The 20670-nt window shown below is 39.5% G+C and overlaps 1 pseudogene across 1 annotated transcript; it reads left to right on the top strand.

Annotated features, from left to right (window-relative positions):
• Positions 1–765: 765 nt before the first annotated feature.
• Positions 766–6249, top strand: LOC309627197 (partitioning defective 6 homolog beta pseudogene; annotated as a pseudogene). The gene has a single exon. The product of its transcript is annotated as a partitioning defective 6 homolog beta pseudogene (transcript).
• The last annotated feature ends 14421 nt before the right edge of the window (positions 6250–20670 follow it).

The following is a 20670-nucleotide window of genomic DNA, read 5'->3' as shown; positions in this document are numbered from 1 at the left end:
GGAAATGAAGAGCATAATTTGGTCTTTATTTTCATTCTCCCAAGACATTAGGCTAAAAGCAAATGAGAAGACAGGTGTCATCTTGTTTATGATTTACATTTTTTCATGCTTAATCATGTATAATGAAGAAACGCTTCCCTTGGGTCATGGGCTCACTAGCTTCTTACCGTCCCTTATTTGAGATTCATATAAAGGCAACTCTAAGAGTGGCACGGGTGAATTGAGAAATGTCAGGTGGCAGTGCAACCTTCAGCAAGTTAAATTAAGTTCTGTTGGCCTTGATTTCCTCAACTGTAAATGGGAGGATTAATAGTACCTACCTAACTAGGTGAGTAGGATTAAATGAGTTAGTATATAAGATGTAAAAGAAGTGCCTGGCACATAGTAAGCACTGTGCAATTGTAACTCCACCATACACACACACACAGAGTGATGGGGAAAGCTTGTATGGGATGGGGATGAACACTCATGTAACAGAGGGAAGAAAGTGAGTCTCCTCTCTTGAGAGGAGCACTGATGCAAACTGTGTTACAGATCCCTGTAGTTTGCTGAAACAAGGGGCTATTTCTTGCTTGGAAAGAGTGTGCATTTCTAGGAAAAGAGAGAAAAGGAAACCTGTGCTTGTTTTAATTCAAGTCTCTTCAGAGCAATCTACCTTTGAGCTCCCAGAGAGCAGTCACCTTGGGAGATGGGGGACAGTTCCTAGCAATGTGTACATATTTTTGGTTTTTAGTTCTTGCCAACAAAACAAATGAAATCAGCCTTCATTTTTATGAGCTGACATAAATTCTGGGTGTGAGGCTGTACGGTAGATGGGTGTGTCAGCATGGATCCAACCTGAAGACAAACACTACAAAGTAATTTGGACAGTGGAAGTGTAATAGAAGTAATCATTAAGTTATGATAGGGGAGGAACGATAAAGATAGAAAACTCTAAATGGTACCCTGGCACTGCGGGAGAGTACACGACAAAGGACAAACTTGGAAGAGGTTCCAATCTCATTGCAGAAGGTGTGGTTGTAGCCCACTGAGTGGCAGAGAAGGTCGCTGGCTTACAGGAGCCCCAGCTGGTCCACAGTCACTGGGCAAACAGGAACAAACTGCTTGGGCCTACACATAGAGGGGGTCAGTGTCCCTCCTTGGGGTGCACAGCTCGGAGTGCAAGTATTTGCATCAGGAAGTCAGGAAACAAACCCTGGGGGATAGCCAAGCAAAGACTGGCAGTGGACATGCAGACATAGCTGAGGGGCTACTATAGATGCAGGGCCTGGAGCGCGGTGCCTGAGTTGGTGGCACCATGGGCAACAGATTAGATTACTGAGGCTGGTAGACATCCAAGCAGAATATGGAGGGGAGCTGGAGAGGTGTCTCCCTGCTGGTACCTAAAGCACTTGTGTGTATGGCTTGGGCTGGTCCAGATCCAGGTGTGGCCATGGGATCACTAGGTCAACTCTGCAGGTATTAGGAAATATCTTTTACTCTCATATTTATCTAGCAGATGATCCATCCTAATTTCTGACAACTGTTCCTCTGCAGCATTGTAATCCTGGTCACACTGACTAAAAACTCTCCTTGGCCATTGTCTGTGGCAATACTCCAGATGTAATCATACTGGTAAAGAATACACCAAAAACATTGCTTCCTGTGCCTGGCACCCTATAGAAGAGTTTCCCGGGATTTTTGTCAGCTTTTTAAGCAACTATACAAAGGTTACATCTAAGTTAATGCACTGTGCCCAAAGCAATAATCACTTATGTGTGGTATATAATTGACCTTACCTATGGTTATGATAGTGGATATAGTCTTCCAAGCTATCGTAAAGTATATTTTGCATTTTTATAATCACAATATTAAGGACTAGAAAATGTATTCCGAGGTAGCATTTCTGTGAGTGACATGCATTTTCAGTCTCATTACCAGGACGGGTCATTAGATAATCTTCTGATGGCATTGGGTAAATGTATTTCTTAACACTGTTCTCCTGGGATAAACAGATAAAGTCATCATTTTGTTCACTGTGGTGTCTCTAACTCTCAAAATGACTGAGTGACCATAATGGTATTCCATGAGGATAGGATGTATTGACTGTGGGTTGGCTTTTGGTTTCCTTAGCAACTCTCTCCTAGGGACACCATGGCAGCCACATTTATTCAAAGTTAGGATTCTAAAAAAAAATGACAGTATTTCAATTGAGATTTTATACACCTAAATTAACTTTGCTCAAGAGAGATGCATTTTGCATTGCTATCATTTTTTAGTTTGTGTGCTATTTCTCATTAGAATAGAAAATTCTGCCCTCAGAGGAGAGTTGGCTGTGAGGGGAGAGTGCTGTGGGTAGAGGAGATTAGAAAGGTTTAATAACCTGAGTCCCAAAGAGGAAATGGTTTTCTCTTAGCTCCATTTTCCAATACAACCCCGAGGGGAACTAATTTAGAATCTAAGCAAACCCTGTCAAATACACAGTCTCCTTAGCACCATGCTATTCAACCCGAGTAGAAATAACTTAGTCTTTCCCATTGTTTTTCTAGAAAAAGCTGATCTCTGTGTGAAATTTATTACCATTTCCTAAACCAGGGTTTCTCAAGCTTGACCCCACTTGTATTTTGGACCAGGTGGTTCTTTGTTATAAGGAGCTGCCTTATCTATTGTAGGATGTTTAGTAGTATTCCAGGTCTCTACCCAATAGATGCTAGCAGATACCCTCCCCCACTGTAACAATAAAAAATCTCCAGACATTGTCAAATATTTCCTGGGGGGCAAAATGGCTGTACTTGAGGTCTATTGTCCAAAAGAAAGGTGTCATGGGATCCCATGAATAACTCACTGCCATTCTTCCTTATCAGTCCTCACTTTCAGCTTCCTAAGCTAGGTAACTTATGCCCAGAATGGGCATGAAAAGCCCATGAAAGCCCATGCCCAGAATGGCGATTTAAGACAGTTATGCTGTATTTACATATTATTTTAAAAGTATTTATCAATTTGGGATTGACATATATACATTACTATGTATAAAATAGATAACTAATGAGAACACAGGAAACTCTATTCAGTGCTCTGTGGTGACCTAAATGGGAAGGAAATCCAAAAAAGAGGGGATATATGTATAGGTAATGCTGATTCACTTTCCTGTACAGCAGAAACTAACACAACATTGTAAAGCAACTATACTCCTATAAAAATTAATTTTAAAAAGTATTTATCATTATAATATCATTGTCCTGTTTACCCATGAGAAGAGTTGATTTGATTCATCTTCTGGCCTCAATGTTTCTCATCTCTGTCATATCTACACACTTCACAGCCCACATTTCTTATAAATGTATGCATGTCAGAGGGAAGGAGCCAATGCTTCCCGGCCCCAAATATGAAAATTAAAAGAATAATAAAAAAATGAGAGAAAAAGCCATGGAGGAATCTATTATGAATTTCAGAGGACACAGTTTTATACAATATTGATCTTACTTGGCCTTACAATCAGCCACAAAATTAGACACATCTGGGGGGAAATTTTATGTTATATGTTTAAGTCCTAAAAGATTACTAGAATTTTTTTCCAACAAGATCTACTAGAACAAAAATTCTTAATCAATAAAACAATAGGTACTTCAGGAAGACTCATTTGGCTGTTCAGGATGAATTGGAGTATGCAGCAGTCTTACAGGAGAGAGCAAGGAGCAGGGGGGTGAGAGACGCTGAGAAGCTGCCCCTGCAGGAGACCAGAAGAAGCAGACTACAGTGCCTTTGGTACAGACACACTAATAAAGAAGAAGAATGTTTTAACCAATGTGTTGCTTCCTGACAACCATAGAAAAAAGCCACACGTAGTCATTAGTATGCCCCAGGACTTCAGACCTGTGTCTTCTATTATAGACGTGGATATTCTCCCAGAAACACATCGTAGGGTCCATCTTTACAAATATGGCACTGAGAAACTCCTAGGGTTCTACATCCAGGACGGCTCCAGTGTCATGGTGACACCCCATGGCTTAGAGAAGGTGCCAGGGATCTTTATATCCAGACTTGTGCCAGGAGGTCTGGCTCAAAGCACAGGACTATTAGCTGTTAATGATGAAGTTTTAGAAGTTAATGGCATAGAAGTTTCCGGGAAGAGTCTAGATCAAGCAACTGAAATGAGGATTGCAAACAGCCACAATCTCATCATCACAGTGAGACCAGCAAACCAGAGGAATAACGTCATTAGGACCAGTCGGACATCCGACAGCTCTGGCCAGTCTACTGACAACAGCCTTCCTGGCTATCCACAGCAGACGGAACCGATTTTTGAGCCAGAGGATGAAGACAGCGATGAAGATGACATTATTACTGAAGACAATGGTGTGCCACAGCAGATCCCTAAGGCTGTTCATAACACCGAGAGCCTGGAATCATTAACACAAATAGAACTCAGTTTTGAATCTGGACAGAACGGTTTTATTCCTTCTAATGAAGTGAGCTTAGCACCCTTAGCAAGTGGCACAAATACAGAATTTGAAACGCGTGCTCCAGATCAAAAACTCTTAGAAGAAGATGGAACAATCATAACACTATGAAACCATCGCGTTTGAATGTTTTCTGAGTCAGGATGCCATGGAGACTTGTAAATTTGGCTAGTTTAAAGCATATATACCTCTGAACCAGTGATCTGGGATAGGCATGAAAAAAATATATTGCAAGCTTAAAATGTTATTAAAATAGTAGTTTGAAAATTAATATAAACTTCGTGGGTCAGAGGTGAATTTAAGTCTAAAACAAAGGGGCCTTTGTTAATGAAATGATGTGCTTTTGCTATTTTGTCTATAGAGAACTGGATGTTAGAGCACATTCCCAGAACTACACATGAGGACTAGATCATTTCCGTTTGAAGTGGTTGCATATTTGACCTGCTGTGCAGAGCCTGGTTAATTTTTCCTTTAACTATGTATTTTCTAATTCTAACGTGAAGAAGAAGTCTGAGTCTATCTTTCAGTACTTTGGGACCTTGGCTCGTATATTCCCCATGTTGTATTTTGATTTTTTAATATTGTTCCTCTGTTGTTAATTTTTTCAAATGCTTTTTTTTTTTTTTTCCTAATTTCTAAGAAATCAAATCAATTGACTGTTTTTAGGGGTTGCTTCCTAAGTTATAAAGCATTGAAGCTATGTTCCTGAATTAAGAAACTCTAACAGTTGTTCAGGTCCGTGTTTGCCCATCTTGTAGCTTTCATATTTACAAACTCATTCCATTTGGGCATCACTTACGTTGTGAAGGGCAGTTCCATGGACTCTGGTGATATGGGAGACTCTCTCCTGTAACCTCTTCTTGTCCTCATTCCAAACCTCATCAGAAATCATTCCTTTTGTTGTTTGTGTGTATATTTTGTTTGTCTGCCTTTTTACTCTTTTAATGTATCTGAGTAGTGTGAATTATTTTCGTTAAAAAAAAAATGCACCCAAACTAAGAGATTTTTACACACAGGACAACCTTGTGCACTTTTTATATGAAAATTTTGGGTTTTCCTTAATGGGATTTCTAGGAACACTGCCTACACTTTATGAAAAGTGTGTCGTATTTACCTTTGACAGATAGAGTGTATCTCGATTAATTTTATGAGGCTATTTATTACTTTCCGATGCACCCACTTAGCAAGGTAAGAGTAAGGCTGCTAACTTTCATTCCTTGCCTGGTTTCATTGTATGGAGGTGCACAGGCACTACAGTAGCTTGTATATAGAGACTAAGAATAGTATGAACTACATGAGTTCCCTGTGACTTATGGATATTTCTTTCAGAGTTATTTATTGATTAATTTTATGCTGGAGCTAGAATGGATACCTTATAACAATTGTGTGCTATTAAAACAATGTAGAATCAAATGACTCCGTTTTGAAGGATATTTTCTCTATATGGTAAAAGTATATGAAGTAAAGTTGATTAAATGAAGCTCGCTTGACTCAGAATACTTCAATGTATTTTGTTCACATTTTACCACTAAACATATTATCACTAAACTGTTAACTGCACAACATTATGTAATACAGTGTACTTTTTGTTGAATTCATTGAAGTTCTTCCAGTTATATAACCACTATTTTTTAATGGCATTCCAGGTTTAACATTCTACTGAGTTCTATAAATTTGACTCTTGAATGGCAAAATGTTAATAAGTAGAAGGTTACATTTCATTTATATTATAAGCGGTGCAGGGCTTCAACATTTTAAGTAAAAATACTTTCACATACTACCTCTCTCTCTTTCTCTCTCTCTTTTTTTTTCACAAAGTTTTAGCATGAGAACTTTTCTCTTAGGGGAAGAAATACTTCAGGGCTTGACTTTTTGTACAACTTTTAACTGTAAAATACAGATTTGTCCTGTATGTATTCATGAAAATGGAAATCAAAGCTGCAAGTGCTTTTTAATTATCCTGCTAAGGGTATATGTCAACGGTCTTTTCAACTGGATCTCTCATTTAAATTATTGGTGAAAGAATTGATTACTAGATGTATTGTAAAACCAATAGATCTTGGTTATACAATAAAATATCGATTCTTTGGTAGTCTGAATTATTTCAAGTGTACCTTATTAACAAAAATATCAGTGGATTCAGCATAAAATTTTATAGTACTAAATGTCAAGCTAACTGTGAATTTTGTTCTGTATCTTAAGTAAATTTATGATAATGTCCTCATGAGCTATCAACAAAATATATGTACTTTTGTGAACTATGGACTTTCTAATTAAATTTTACATGCAACATGATTTTTACATGAATGCTACTTTGTTTAAACTATCAAATGTCAGTATTTTACTACAATTTTATTATAAAATGTACATTATCACTAAATGAGCTTTGATTTTAAAAATCAAATTAGCTTTAGTTGTATACTATTTTTTACAAATAAAGATAGACTTGTATAAAGGCTAAAAAAATAAAAAATAAAATAAAATAAAAGAATATGTGCAGTTCCTCACACTTCCATATGACCAAAACTATATTTTTAGAATAAAGATATTCCTATATAAGTCCTATAGATGGAGAAACATTTTTGTTACATCTCAAAGAAAGTTGGGGATATAAAATGTTTTTGTAGATCCTCATAATGCAGCTAGAATTGACCTATACTGGAATGGAGGTAAGGCTTGAAATATTTGAAGTGAACTAGCACCAGCGTCCACCATGATGCACCCTGGCACATATTCAGCAGTGATTTGGCTTTGTTGGAATGGTTTTACTCTTAGGATGAAGACTGTGTGACAAGGGAGACGGAAAGACCATGGATTTTTGCATCTGGTTGACAGGAGTCTTAAACCCAACACTGGATGTGTGATTTCAGGCACCTTTTTTTAACCCTTCTCAGCTTCAGTTTCTATAAAGTAAGAGTATAATGCAATCATCGCAAGGTCATTGCAGAAATTAGAAAGAATGTACATAAAGCCGTGAGCAGAATGTCTGGCCTTGGAATGAGCTCCTTCCCTGTGGGATGGTTACTCTATGCTGACAAGATTTCTGACACACATGGCCTCAGGCTAACACAACCAATGCACTGCCCAGAGTTTTTTCCCATGTAGATGGCCAGAGCCTTCAGGTTTCTTTGAAAAACAACAAATTACCATTTACCTAAGGGGTTTCCAAATGACAATGTAAGCCTGGCTGGAAACCTGTTGAAACAATGATCCCTGGTTCATACCCTAGATGTTCTTTTATTTTTTCACATCTTTATTGGAGTATAATTGCTTTACAATATTGTGTTAGTTGCTGCTGTATCACAAAGTGAATCAGCTCTACATATACATATATCCCCATATCCCCTCCCTCTGTGTCTCCCTCCCACCCTCCCTATCCCACCCTTCTACATGGTCACAAAGCACAGAGCTGATCTCCCGGTGCTATGTGGCTGCTTCCCACTAGCTATCTATTTTACATTTGGTAGAGTATATATGTCAATGCCACTCACTCACTTTGTCCCAGCTTACCATTCCCCCTCCCCATATCCTCAACTCCATTCTCTACATCTGCGTTTTTATTCCTGTCCTGCCCCTAGGTTCTTCAGAACCACTTTTTTTTTTTTTTTTTTTTTTTAGATTCCATATATATGTGTTAGCATACGGTATTTTTCTCTTTCTGACTTACTTCACTCTGTATGACAGACTCTATGTCCATCCACCTCACTACAAATAACTCAATTTTGTTTCTTTTTATGGCTGAGTAATATTCCATTGTGTGTATGTGTCACATCTTCTTTATCCATTCATCTGTCGATGGACACTTAGGTTGCTTCCATGTCCTGGCTATTGTAAATAGTACTGCAGTGAAAATTGTGGTACATGACTCTTTTTCAATTATGGTTTTCTCAGGGCATATGCCAAGTAGTGGGATTGCTGGGTTTTATGGTAGTTCTATTTTTAGTTTTTTAAGGAACCTCCATATTCTTCTCCATAGTGGCTGTATCAATTTACATTCCCACCAACAGTTCAAGAGGGTTTCCTTTTCTCCACACCCACTGAAGCATTTATTGCTGAAGATTTTTTTGATGATGGCCACTCTGACTGGTGTGAGGTGATACCTCATTGTAGTTTTGATTTGCATTTCTCTAATGATCAGTGATGTTGAGCATCCTTTCATGTGTTTGTTGGCAATTGGTGTATCTTCTTTGGAAAAATGTCAAATTAGGTCTTCTGCCCATTTTTGGATTGGGTTGTTTATTTGTTTGGTATTGAGCTGCATGAGCTGCTTGTATATTTTGGAGATTAATCCATTGTCAGTTGCTTCATTTGCAAATTTTTTCTCCCAATCTGAGGGTTGTCTTTTCATCTTGTTTATGGTTCCTTTGCTATGCAAAAGCTTTTAAGTTTAATTAAGTCCCATTTGTTTGTTTTTGTTTTTATTTCCATTTCTCTAAGAGGTGGGTCAAAAAGGATCTTGCTGTGATTTATGTCATAGAGTGTTCTGCCTATGTTTTCCTCTAAGAGTTTTGTAGAGTCTGCCTTACATTTAGGTCTTTAACCCATTTTGAATTTTTATTTGTGTATGGTGTTAGGAAGTGTTCTAATTTCATTCTTCTACATGTAGCCATCCAGTTTTCCCAGCACCACTTATTGAAGAGGCTGTCTTTTCTCCATTGTATGTTCTTGCTTCCATAATCAAAGATAAGGTGACCATATTTGTGTGGGTTTATCTCTGGGCTTTCTATCCTGTTCCATTGATCTATATTTCTGTTTTTGTGCCAGTACCATACTGTTTTGCTTACTGTAGCTTTGTAGTACAGTCTGAAGTCCAGGAGTATGATTCTTCCAGCTCCGTTTTTCTTTCTCAAAATTGCTTTGGCTATGTGGGGTCTTTTGTGTTTCCACACAAATTGTGAATTTTTTTGTTCTAGTTCTGTGAAAAATGCCATTGCTAGTTTGATAGGGATTGCATTGAATCTGTAGATTGCTTTGGGTAGTATAGTCATTTTCACAATGTCAATTCTTCCAATCCAGGAACATGGTATATCTCTCCATCTGTTTGTATCATCTTTAATTTCTTTCATCAGTGTCTTATAGTTTTCTGTATACAGGTCTTTTGTCTCCCTATGTAGGTTTATACTTAGGTATTTTATTCTTTTTGTTGCAATGGTAAATGGGAGTGTTTCCTTGATTTCTCTTTTAGATTTTTCATCATTAGTGTATAGGAATGCAAGAGATTTCTGCGGATTAATTTTGTATCCTGCTGCTTTACCAATTTCATTGATTAGCTCTAGTCGTTTTCTGGTAGCATCTTTAGGATTCTCTATGTATAGTATCATGTCATCTGCAAACAGTGACAGCTTTACTTCTCCTTTTCCAATTTGGATTCCTGTTATTTCTTTTTCTTCTCTGATTGCTGTGACTAAACCTTCCAGAACTATGTTAAATAATAGTGGTGAGAGTGGACAACTTGTCTTTTTCCTGATCTTAGTGGAAATGGTTCCAATTTTTCACCACTGAGAACAATGTTGGCTGTGGGTTTGTCATATATGACCTTTGTTATGTTGAGATAAGTTCCCTCTACTCCTACTTTCTGGAGGGTTTTTATCATAAATGGGTGTTGAATTTTGTCAAAAGCTTTTCTGTATCTATTGAGATTATCATATGGTTTTTCTCCTTCAGTTTGTTAATATGCTGTATCACATTGATTGATTTGCATATATTGAAGAATCCTTGCATTCCTGGGATAAACCCCACTTGATCATGGTGTATGATCCTTTTAATGTGCTTTTGGATTCTGTTTGCTGGTATTTTCTTGAGGTTTTTTTGCATCTATGTTCATCAGTGATATTGGTCTGTAGTTTTCTTTTTTTGTGTCATCTTTGTCTGGTTTTGGTATCAGGGTGATGGTGGCCTCGTACAATGAGTTTGGGAGTGTTCCTCCCTCTGCTATATTTTGGAAGATTTTGAGAAGGATAGGTGTGAGCTCTTCTCTAAATGTTTGATAGAATTCACCTGTGAAGCCATCTGGTCTTGGGCTTTTGTTTGTTGGAAGACTTTTAATCACAGTCTCAATTTCAGTGCTTGTGATTGGTCTGTTCATATTTTCCATTTCTTCCTGGTTCAGTCTCGGAAGGTTGTGCTTTTCTAAGAATTTGTCCATTTCTTCCAGATTGTCCAATTATTATTTATATAGTTGCTTGTAGTAATGTCTCATGATCCTTTGTATTTCTGCAGTGTCAGTTGTTACTTCTTTTTCATTTCTAATTCTCTTGATTTGAGTCTTCTCCCTTTGCTTCTTGCTGAGTCTGGCTAATGGTTTATCAATTTTGTTTATCTTCTCAAAGAACCAACTTTTAATTTTATTGATCTTTGCTATTGTTTCCTTCTTTTCTTTTTCATGTATTTCTGATCTGATCTTTATGGTTTCTTTCCTTCTGCTAACTTTGGGGTTTTTTTGTTCTTCTTTCTCTAATTGCTTTAGGTGTAAGTTTAGGTTGTTTATTTGAGATTTTTCTTGTTTCTTCAGGTAGGATTCTATTGCTATAAACTTCCCTCTTAGAACTGCTTTTGCTGCATCCCATAGGTTTTGCATCATCGTGTTTTCATTGTCATTTGTTTCTAGGTATTTTTTGATTTCCTCTTTGATTTCTTCAGTGATCTCTTAGTTATTTAGTAGCGTATTGTTTAGCCTCCATGTGTTTGTATTTTTTACTCCCCTGTAATTTACTCCCCTGTAATTTATATCTAGTCTCGTAGCATTGTGGTCAGAAAAGATGCTTGAGACAACTTCAATTTTCTTCAATTTACAAGGCTTGATTTGTGACCCAGGATATGATCTATCCTGGAGAATGTGCCATGAGCACTTGCGAAGGAAGTCTATTCTGTTCTTTTTGGATGGAATGTCCTATAAATATCAATTAAGTCCATGTTGTTTAATGTAACATTTAAAGCTTGTGTTTCCTTATTTAATTTCATTTTGGATGATCTGACCATTGGTGAAAGTGGGGGTTAAAGTCCCCTACTATGATTGCTTTACTGTCTATTTCCCCTTTTATGGCTGTTAGCATTTGCCTTGTGTAGTGAGGTGCACCTATGTTGAATGCAGAAATATCTACAATTGTTATATCTTCTCTTTGGATTGATTTCTTCATCAGTATGTAGTGTCCTTCTTTGTCCCTTGTAATAGTCTTTATTTGAAAGTCTATTTTGTCTGATATGAGAATTGCTACTCCAGCTCTCTTTTGATTTCCATGTTCATGGAATATCTTTTTTCATCCCCTCACTTTCAGTCTGTATGTGTCCATAGGTCTGAAGTGGGTCTCTTGTAGACAGCATATATATAGGTCTTGTTTTTGTATCCATTCAGCCAGTCTATGTCTTTTGTTTGGAGCATTTAATCCTTTTACATTTAAGGTAATTGTCGATATGTATGTTCCTATTACCATTTTCTTAATTGTTTTGTGTTTGTTATTGTAGGTCTTTCCCTTCTCTTGTTCCTCCTGCCTAGAGAAGTTCCATTAGCACTTTTTGTAAATGTGGTTTGGTGGTGCTGAATTCTCTTAGCTTTTGCTTGTCTGTAAAGGTTTTAATTTCTTTGTCAAATCTGAATGAGATCCTTGCTGGGTAGAGTAATCTTGGTTGTAAGTTTTTCCCTTTCATCACTTTAAATATGTCCTTCTACTCCCTTCTGGTTTGTAGAGTTTCTGCTGAAAGATCAGCTGTTAACCTATGGAGATTCCCTTGTATGCTATTTGTTGCTTTTCCCTTGCTGCTTTTAATATTTTTCCTTTGTTTTTAATTTTTGATACTTTGATTAATATGTTCCTTGGCATGTTTCTTCCTGTATTTATCCTGTATTGGACTCTCTGTGCTTCCTGGACTTGACTGACTATTTTCTTTCCCATGTTAAGGAAGTTTTCAACTCTAATCTCTTCAAATATTTTCTCAGTCCCTTTCTTTTTCTCTTCTTCTTCTGGGACCCCTATAATTCGAATGTTGGTGTTTTTAATGTTGTCCCAGAGGTCTCTGAGACCGTCCTCAATTCTTTTCATTCTTTCTTCTTTATTCTGCTCTGTGATAGTTATTTCCAGTATTTTATCTTCCAGGTCACTTATCCATTCTTCTGCCTCAGTTATTCTGCTATTGATTCCTTCTAGAGAATTTTTAATTTTATTTATTGTGTTGTTCATCATTGTTTGCTCTTTAGTTCTTCTAAGTCCTTGTTAAACGTTTCTTGAATTTTTCCCATTCTCTTTCCAAGGTTTTGGATCATCTTTACTACCATTACTCTGAATCTTTTTTCACATAGACTGCCTATTTCCTCTTCATTTGTTTGGTGTAGTGGGTTTTTACCTTGCTCCTTCATCTGCTTTGTGTTTCTCTGTCTTCTCATTTTGCTTAACTTACTGTGTTTGTGGTCTCCTTTTCGCATGCTGCTGGTTCATAGTTCCCATCGTTTTTGTGGTCTTCCCCCAGTGGCTAAGGTTGGTTCAGTGGGTTGTGTAGGCTTCCTGGTGGAGGGGACTAGTGCCGGTGTTCTGATGGATGAGGCTGGATCTTGTCTTTCTGGTGGGCAGGACCGCATCTGGTGGTGTGTTTTGGGGTGTCTGTGGCCTTATTATGATTTTAGGCAGCCTCTCTGCTAATGGGTAGGGCTGTGTTCCTGTCTTACTAGTTGTTTGGCCTGGGGTGTCCAGCACTGGAGCTTGCTGGTCGCCGAATGGAGCTGTGTCTTAATGTTGAGATGGAGATCTCCAGGAGATCTCTCGCTGATTGCTTTTTCGAGGGCCCAGGAGGTCTCTGGTCATCCAATGTCCTGAACTCAAGCTCTCCCACCTCAGAGGCTCAGGCCTGACACCTGGCCAGAGCACCAAGACCCTGTCAGCCACAGGCACTTCCTCAGAAGCCAATAATAAAACTTCATATGAAGGCTGCAGGTTTCCTTGTGGCTTGCTTGGCAGTGCTCAGTTTTCACCTGTCCATCTAGCATACCATCTCTCGCTCTCCTTCTCCTTTGTTTTATTGTCATGGAAGGAACAGAGATTTTGAAGCCAGACAAATCCATGTCTGAATCTCACATTCATCACTGCATGTAGTTGTATGGTATCAGGCAGTTTACTTAGCAGTTTCTGGGTCACAGTTTCTTCATTTATGCCTGGAGACACTATTGCTCCCCCAGCCCAATTGTTGGGTAGATAGGTGCTATTGAAGAATGGTGCCTTATCTCCTCCCATGTCACAGTGGGGGACTGTACCCTAGAGATTTTGTTTTAGTGGTCCCCTCAAGGACTTGAGACCTGGGCTTTAGAAAGCTCCCCAGGAGGTGGAAATGTGGGGAGCTTTCACTTTATGAAACATGGGGTTTTCACATTATGAAAACTCACCAATTAGTTTACTTTTCTGCTGTATGTCATATTATACTTCCATAAAAGTTTAATTAGAAGTAAAATATTTCCCCAGGTGATTCTAATGCTTAGCTAGGTTTGGAGAGCCACTGGTTTATAGCTTTTCCAAGCCTATTTGAAATTCAAAAATGATAGATATTATTTCTTCATCATTGATGAAAGAATTATTGGTCCAATATGCATGGCCAGTGGAAGAGTCACTTCCCAGAGTTGCAGAAGAATAGATCTTGATAACACATGCAGAGCATCTAGTCTGAACTTTTCACTTCATAGTTGAGGAATCTGAGAAACAGGAAAGGGACATGATTTCTGTAAGTGGCCCAGTGAGGAGCTGGCAAAGTAGACAGGTGCCCAGATGACCATTCCCATCTTGCCTCTGTAAAATGTAAGTCACTTGTGAAAATGTACCCACCTTTCAAACACAGTATTAGATGCACAATAATGTTAGCCTTGATTACCTAATATCTCACTACCAATGGAGAGCTTCGACCAGGGCTAAAAGCCTGGAGATAAAGTAATGAATTTCACCTTCTTTTCAGCATCTTTTGCTGATCCACACTTTTTCCTTCCTTTAAAACTTCAAGGAATATGAGAAAACTCTAATTTGAAAAGATACATGCACCTCAATGTTCACTGCATTGCTATTTACAATAGCCATGACATGGAAGCAACCTAAATGTCCATAGACAGATGAATGGATAAAGAAGATGTGGTACATATATACAATGGAATATTATTCAGACATAAGAAATAATGAGATAATGCCATTTGTAGAAACTTAGATGGACATAGAGATTATCATATTAAGTGAAGTAAGTCAGACAAGGAAAGACAAATATCATATGATATCACTTATATGCAGAATCTAAAAAAATCATACAAATGAACTTATTTAAAAACCAAAAAGAGACTCACAGACATAGAAAACCAACTTACGGTTACTAAAGTGGATAGCGGGGTGGGGGGAGGGATAAATCAGGAGTTTGAGATTAACATATACACATTACTATATATAAAATAGGTAAACAACAAGGACCTACTGTATAGCACGGGGAACTATACTCAATATCTTGTAATAATCCACAATGGAAAAGGATCTAAAAAAGAATAGATAGATATAGATATATGTATAATTAAATCACTTCGCTGTATACTTGAAACTAACACAACACTGTAAATTAACTATACTTCAATTAAAGAAAAAAAAAAAACTTCAAGGAATAAAAAGCTACAATAATGGAGTGCTGTCAAGCTTCTACCAAAGCACTTTCTTTTATGGAAACTGTCTTTCTGAAATCAGAATAAGACTCTTCAATTGCTGGGCCCTCCTTGAAACTCAAACACTGAGACCATGGAAGATGGACCACTAATTGCCCTTGTTTCCACTCTGCTCAATTAGAAATTAAAAGCATTAATACTGTTGATCCAAAGATTGCAGATTGTGCACAAAGTGACACAGTTCTATTTTCCTTCTTGTCAAGAGTGGTTAATTTTCCCCTGAGGAACTCTCACTGTGCACTCTTTTATCCAGCTCTGAATAACAGAAGGAAGTTGCATATTTTAAGCTTGGTAAGTATGGTATTTATATGTAATTTCCCTTAGAAGATGAACCTGTTAAGACTCACACAAAACGTCAATATGTCTAAACACAGGGTGCCCAGAGGCAATTGCTATTATTTTGAGTAGTGGTTTAGTTTCCAGTTTGCTACTTTACTTACTTATTTCAGTTCTGGATAAATAAGGTAAGGTAAGGTTAAGTTCACAATACTATGAGAATTTTTCCCCTATGATAATGAATTAAAAAAAGCAGCTAGAGGTGCACTGTCAATGTCTTAGTTAGACATTAAACAGGTGAAATATTGGTCTTAATCAGTTAAAATCCTGGGATATTTTTTTCAGGTAATTGAAATGCTGAGAAAATGAATTATATCAATCAGGAAGGACATATTAAGAAAAATATGCACATTGTGGATAGGCAGATTGAGAGTAATAAGACTGAGTCTAAAGTGATGTAGTAAATAATTAATTTCAGTTTGATCCTCACAATAATTCATTAAGGTTAGAATAAAGTGCGCATTTTTCAGGTGAGGAAACTAAGGTGCAGAAAGATTATAGAGCTGAGATTCATGCAGTTCTGCTTAAAAGCTATACCCTTGGGCTTCCCTGGTGGCGCAGTGGTTGAGAATCTGCCTGCCAATGCAGGGGACACGGGTTCGAGCCCTGGTCTGGGAGGATCCCGCATGCCGCGGAGCGGCTGGGCCCGTGAGCCACAACTACTGAGCCTGAGCGTCTGGAGCCTCTGCTCCGCAACAAGAGAGGCCGCGATAGTGACAGGCCCGCGCACCGCGATGAAGAGTGGCCCCCACTCGCCGCAACCGGAGAAAGCCCTCACACAGAAACGAAGACCCAACACAGCCAAAAATAAACATAATAAATAAATAATAAATAAAAATTAAAAAAAAAAAAAAGCTGTACCCTTCCCCCAATGCCTCCTTGGTGATGTTTGTTAATGAAAAACATTCATGCATTCAAAAATATTGGTAGTGGGACTTCCCTGGTGGCACAGTGGTTAAGAATCCACCTGCCAGGACAGGAATAAAAGACGCAGACATAGAGAATGGACTTAAGGACACGGGAGGGGGAAGGGTAAGCTGGGACGAAGTGAGAGAGTGGCACTGACATATATACACTACCAAATGTAAAATAGATAGCTAGTGGGAAGCAGCCACATAGCACAGGGAGATCAGCTCGGTGCTTTGTGACCACATAGAGGGGTGGGATAGGGAGGGTGGGAGGGAGATATAAAAGGGAGGGGATATGGGGATATATGTATATGTAGAGCTGATTCACTTTGTGATACAGCAGCAACTAACACAACAATGTAAAGCAATTATACTCCAATAAAGATGTTAAATAAATGAAATAAAATAAAATAAAATAAATAAAATAAAATAAAATAAATAATAAAAGAAAAAGAATCTGCCTGCCAAATGCAGGGGACACGGGTTCAATCCCTGGTCCGGGAAGATCCCACATGCCACGGAGCAACTATGCCGGTGCACCACAACTACAGAGCCTGCGCTCTAGAGCCCGTGAACCACAACAACTACTGAGCCCGTGTGTCACAATTACTGAAGCCTGCACACCTAGAGCCCATGCTCTGCAACAAAGACAAGCCACCGCAGTGAGAAACCCGTGCAGAGCACTGAAGAGTAGGCCCCGCTCTCTGCAACTGGAGAAAGCCTGCTCACAGCAACGAAGACCCAATGCAGCCAAAAATAAATAAATAAAATAAATAAATTTAAATTAAAAAAGTATTGGTAGAGGGCCTGATACAATAATGACTGAAAAAATACACAGTCAGGCAAGGAAGTCAGGCACCATGAGGAACAGCCAGAAAGCAAGATGGATATTGTGAGCAGAAGGAAGGCAATGAAAAAGTAACCAACATAGTGTAGGAAGAGAGATCCCCAGAAAAGTGTGTATCTGTGAAATCTACAGCAGAATTCTGGGGGACGTATACACGGTGACCTGTGTTCAGCTTCATCAGTGAAAGAGCTGATGCTCTCTTAAGCACATTTTACATGGACATCACTGAAATTTCACAAGTCTTATTTTTATATAGTCTTTGTAGTGGATTGAATGGTGGCTCCCCAAAAGATAGGTTAGCACCCCAGAATCAGTGAATGTGACCTTATTTGGAAAAAGGGTCTTCAGAGATGTAATTGAATTAAGGATCTTGAGATGAGATCATCCTGAATTACTCCTGTGGGTCCTAAATCTTACAAGCAGCCTTAGAAGAGAAGATAGACAGAGGAGGAGAAGGCCATGTGAAGACAGAGGCAGAGATGGGAGTGATGTAACCACAAGCCAAGGGATGCCTGCAGCCACCTGGAAAAGGCAGGAAGGATTCTCCTCCAGAGTGTCTCAGAAAAGAATAAGAAGGGTGACTCTGCTCACATCTTGGTGTCAGATTTCTGACCTCCCTAACTGTGAGAGAACAAATTTGTTGTTGTAAGTCACCAAGATTGTGGTGACTTGTTACAGCAGCCCTAGGAAACCAATGTATTCTTACGATCCTCATTTTATAGATGAAGAAACTGAGGCTTAAAATGCTAAGTAGATTGCTCAGTTCACACAGTTATCAAGAGGTTAAGCCAGGGTTGGAACCTGACCTCAGAGACTGTCCTCAGAACCTCACACCGACAACCCCTCCTCGTCTGCAGAAATAAGATCAGATTCCTCAGGCTGGCCAGGGGGCCCTTCTCAATGGGGCTCAATCCACCTTCCTGGACCCTGTTTTCATCATCTTCCAGCCCCGCCACTCACAGCACGCTGTGTTCTATTGGACCCCTTGTAAAGTATACATTGGTAATAAAAACAACTACCATGTATTGAGTCTTACTATGTACAGGCACTGTCCTAAATTCTCTGTATTCATATTGTATTTACTCCCCCAGAATCTATGTTTCTCATTTTACAAATGAGAGGACTAAGACTTGTAAGATTAGCTAACAAATATTGGAGGTACTGGGCCCAGCTCAAAAGCCACTTCCTCCATGAAGCTTTCTGGATTTTTCTTACCACAGTGGAAAGGTCCTGCATTCTCTACGCTCCTGTTATCACTTGGACCCCACTTCTAACTCCATCAATCCTTTATTCCTTCAACAAGTAGCTATTGAGCAAGTACTTTTCACGAGGCACTGAATTTAGAAAAGATTTCATGCAGAGGAAAGACACAATCCCACCTTCAAGGAGCTCACAGCCGGATGGAAAAAATAGACAAGGAAAGCAGTGTCACAGTACATCACAGGGAGTGGCAGGAACAGAGTGAGGCTCAGGACGCCATGCGAGCTCCCCTTGCTTCCTTCCAGCCCCCATCCGCCTCCTTCCGAGGCCTGTATCCCCCAGGAAGAGTTGAGAGTTCTGGTGGCCCACGTGCCCCACGTGTTATAATGTGATGCCCTAGGGAACCCGTCTCTTCTCCATCTTACATTCAGTGTTTACCTAACTTAGCTCACAATCCTAATAAAACGGTACTTTAGTTCTCCATTTACACACTGCTCCTGGTGCATGTTACTCCCTGGAAGCACGGTGTAGTCTGTGATGCCATATGGTCACATCACAACTCTACTTTCAACCACTGCCACCAGCCTCGGCAAGATGATTTGTTAAATAAAGCAGAAGCTGCATCTCCTCCATTTGTGTGCACGGCTGTAAAAACTCCAGTGCCACACTCTCGAGGTTGAAGGCTCAGGGCCAGCCATGCTGTTTCACAGGAGCCAACTGTGTCATTTGCCCAGTGAAAAGGGGACAGAGGGAGGGTCAGAGGCCCCAGTTCTGGCAGTGGGGCTCTGCAAAGAGGGACCACGGAGAGAGAAGGGCTGCAAAACTTGGCTATATGCCCAGTCTCTCATTTCTACAATGCCACCATGATTTTAATTAAATACTCCCCCTACTGACTCAGCAGCGGCTGTAAAAACCAAGTGCAGAGCCAGGGGCTTGATATATAGAGTGTCACTGGTGGTAGTCAAACTTGAAGGCCCTGCTGGAGCCTGTCAGCCCCCAGAGCCAACGACAGCCCCAGTCTTCCTTCCCCAGCAGGACTCACTGGAGGCTGCGCATTGTCAGATTTTCTTGGAAGAGACACTTTCTTGGACTCCACTGGTCTTAGTTTTGAGTTTTTTACTAAACTTCTATTAGGGAAACTGCTTCATTCACCCCATTAAGCTTTCCTCCTGGTTTTTGCATAGCTGCGGCTGGAAGCTGACTTCTGAGAGCTCTCATCAGCCCCTGGAAGAAGATAGAGAGAACAGCTGTCAAAGAGAGGAGACATGGATTCACAGGCCATAGTGCAGGGCAATGGAAAGCCATAGGCTTTTTACTCAGACCCATATGGGTTCTGATACCAGTTCTTCTGGCTCTTACCAGGGTTCCTGGGCTAATGACTCAACTTTCCCAGCCTCCACCTTCTTATATACAAACCAGAAAGAATAAGATCTATTTTACAGGATGATCAGAAGGATTCATTGAGACAAAAATTGCAGACACCAACCCTTCAATAACTATTATGTCCAACGTGTATTGTCCAAGTAGAGGCTAGATAAACCACAGCCTATGGCATAGCTGCCAAGAGGATGCAAGTATGTATGAGCACTTATAATATTTCAGACATTGTACTACATAATTTTCATAATTATCTGGGCACAGAGGAAATTATTTTTCTGCTCGCTCTATTCAGGGAAAGGATTCAAAGGCTCAGAGAGGCTGTCGCGGGCCTCTCTGTCTCAACACCCCATGCAACTGAATGATAGTGTTTACCGCCCTGGTGGTAGATTCAATTATTATTCAGCAAATTTTTACTCCATACAAGGAGGTTGCTTCTTCATCCCATTGACATTGAGCTTGGTCCTGTATTATTTTTGCCAAAAGGCACATAGGCAGGAGCTACAGTGCCTGAGATCTGAGTCTGGGTCTGAAGGGGTGTTGCATGTTTCTGCTCATCATTCTGCCAGATTCTTACCTCCCTGGTGGACTCATGGTGAGTCACTGCCCTTCCAGCTTGGGGCCCTGAATGGGACACATGGAGGAGACTCACAGCCTGAAACAGAGGCAGCAAAACCAACCTGCAAACCTGTGAGCAAAGATAAATGCCTAGTTCTATATACCAAGATTCTGTGATATTTGTTACACAGCAATAGCTGATTTATTCAGTCTCCCAGGGAACTAGACAGAAAGCTGGATGTAAGTCTCCTCTATTCTTGGACCCCCTAATCTATCTGGGAGTGCTACTGCTCCTCTGTACCCAGTATCTAACTAGGTAGGAAAGTAACCACCATCCTT

Source organism: Balaenoptera borealis (assembly GCF_965194805.1).
Source record: "Balaenoptera borealis genome assembly, chromosome: 3".
Lineage (NCBI taxonomy): Eukaryota > Metazoa > Chordata > Mammalia > Artiodactyla > Balaenopteridae > Balaenoptera > Balaenoptera borealis.
Note: the sequence above shows the minus strand (reverse complement) of the source record. Positions and strands in the feature narration are given on the sequence as shown.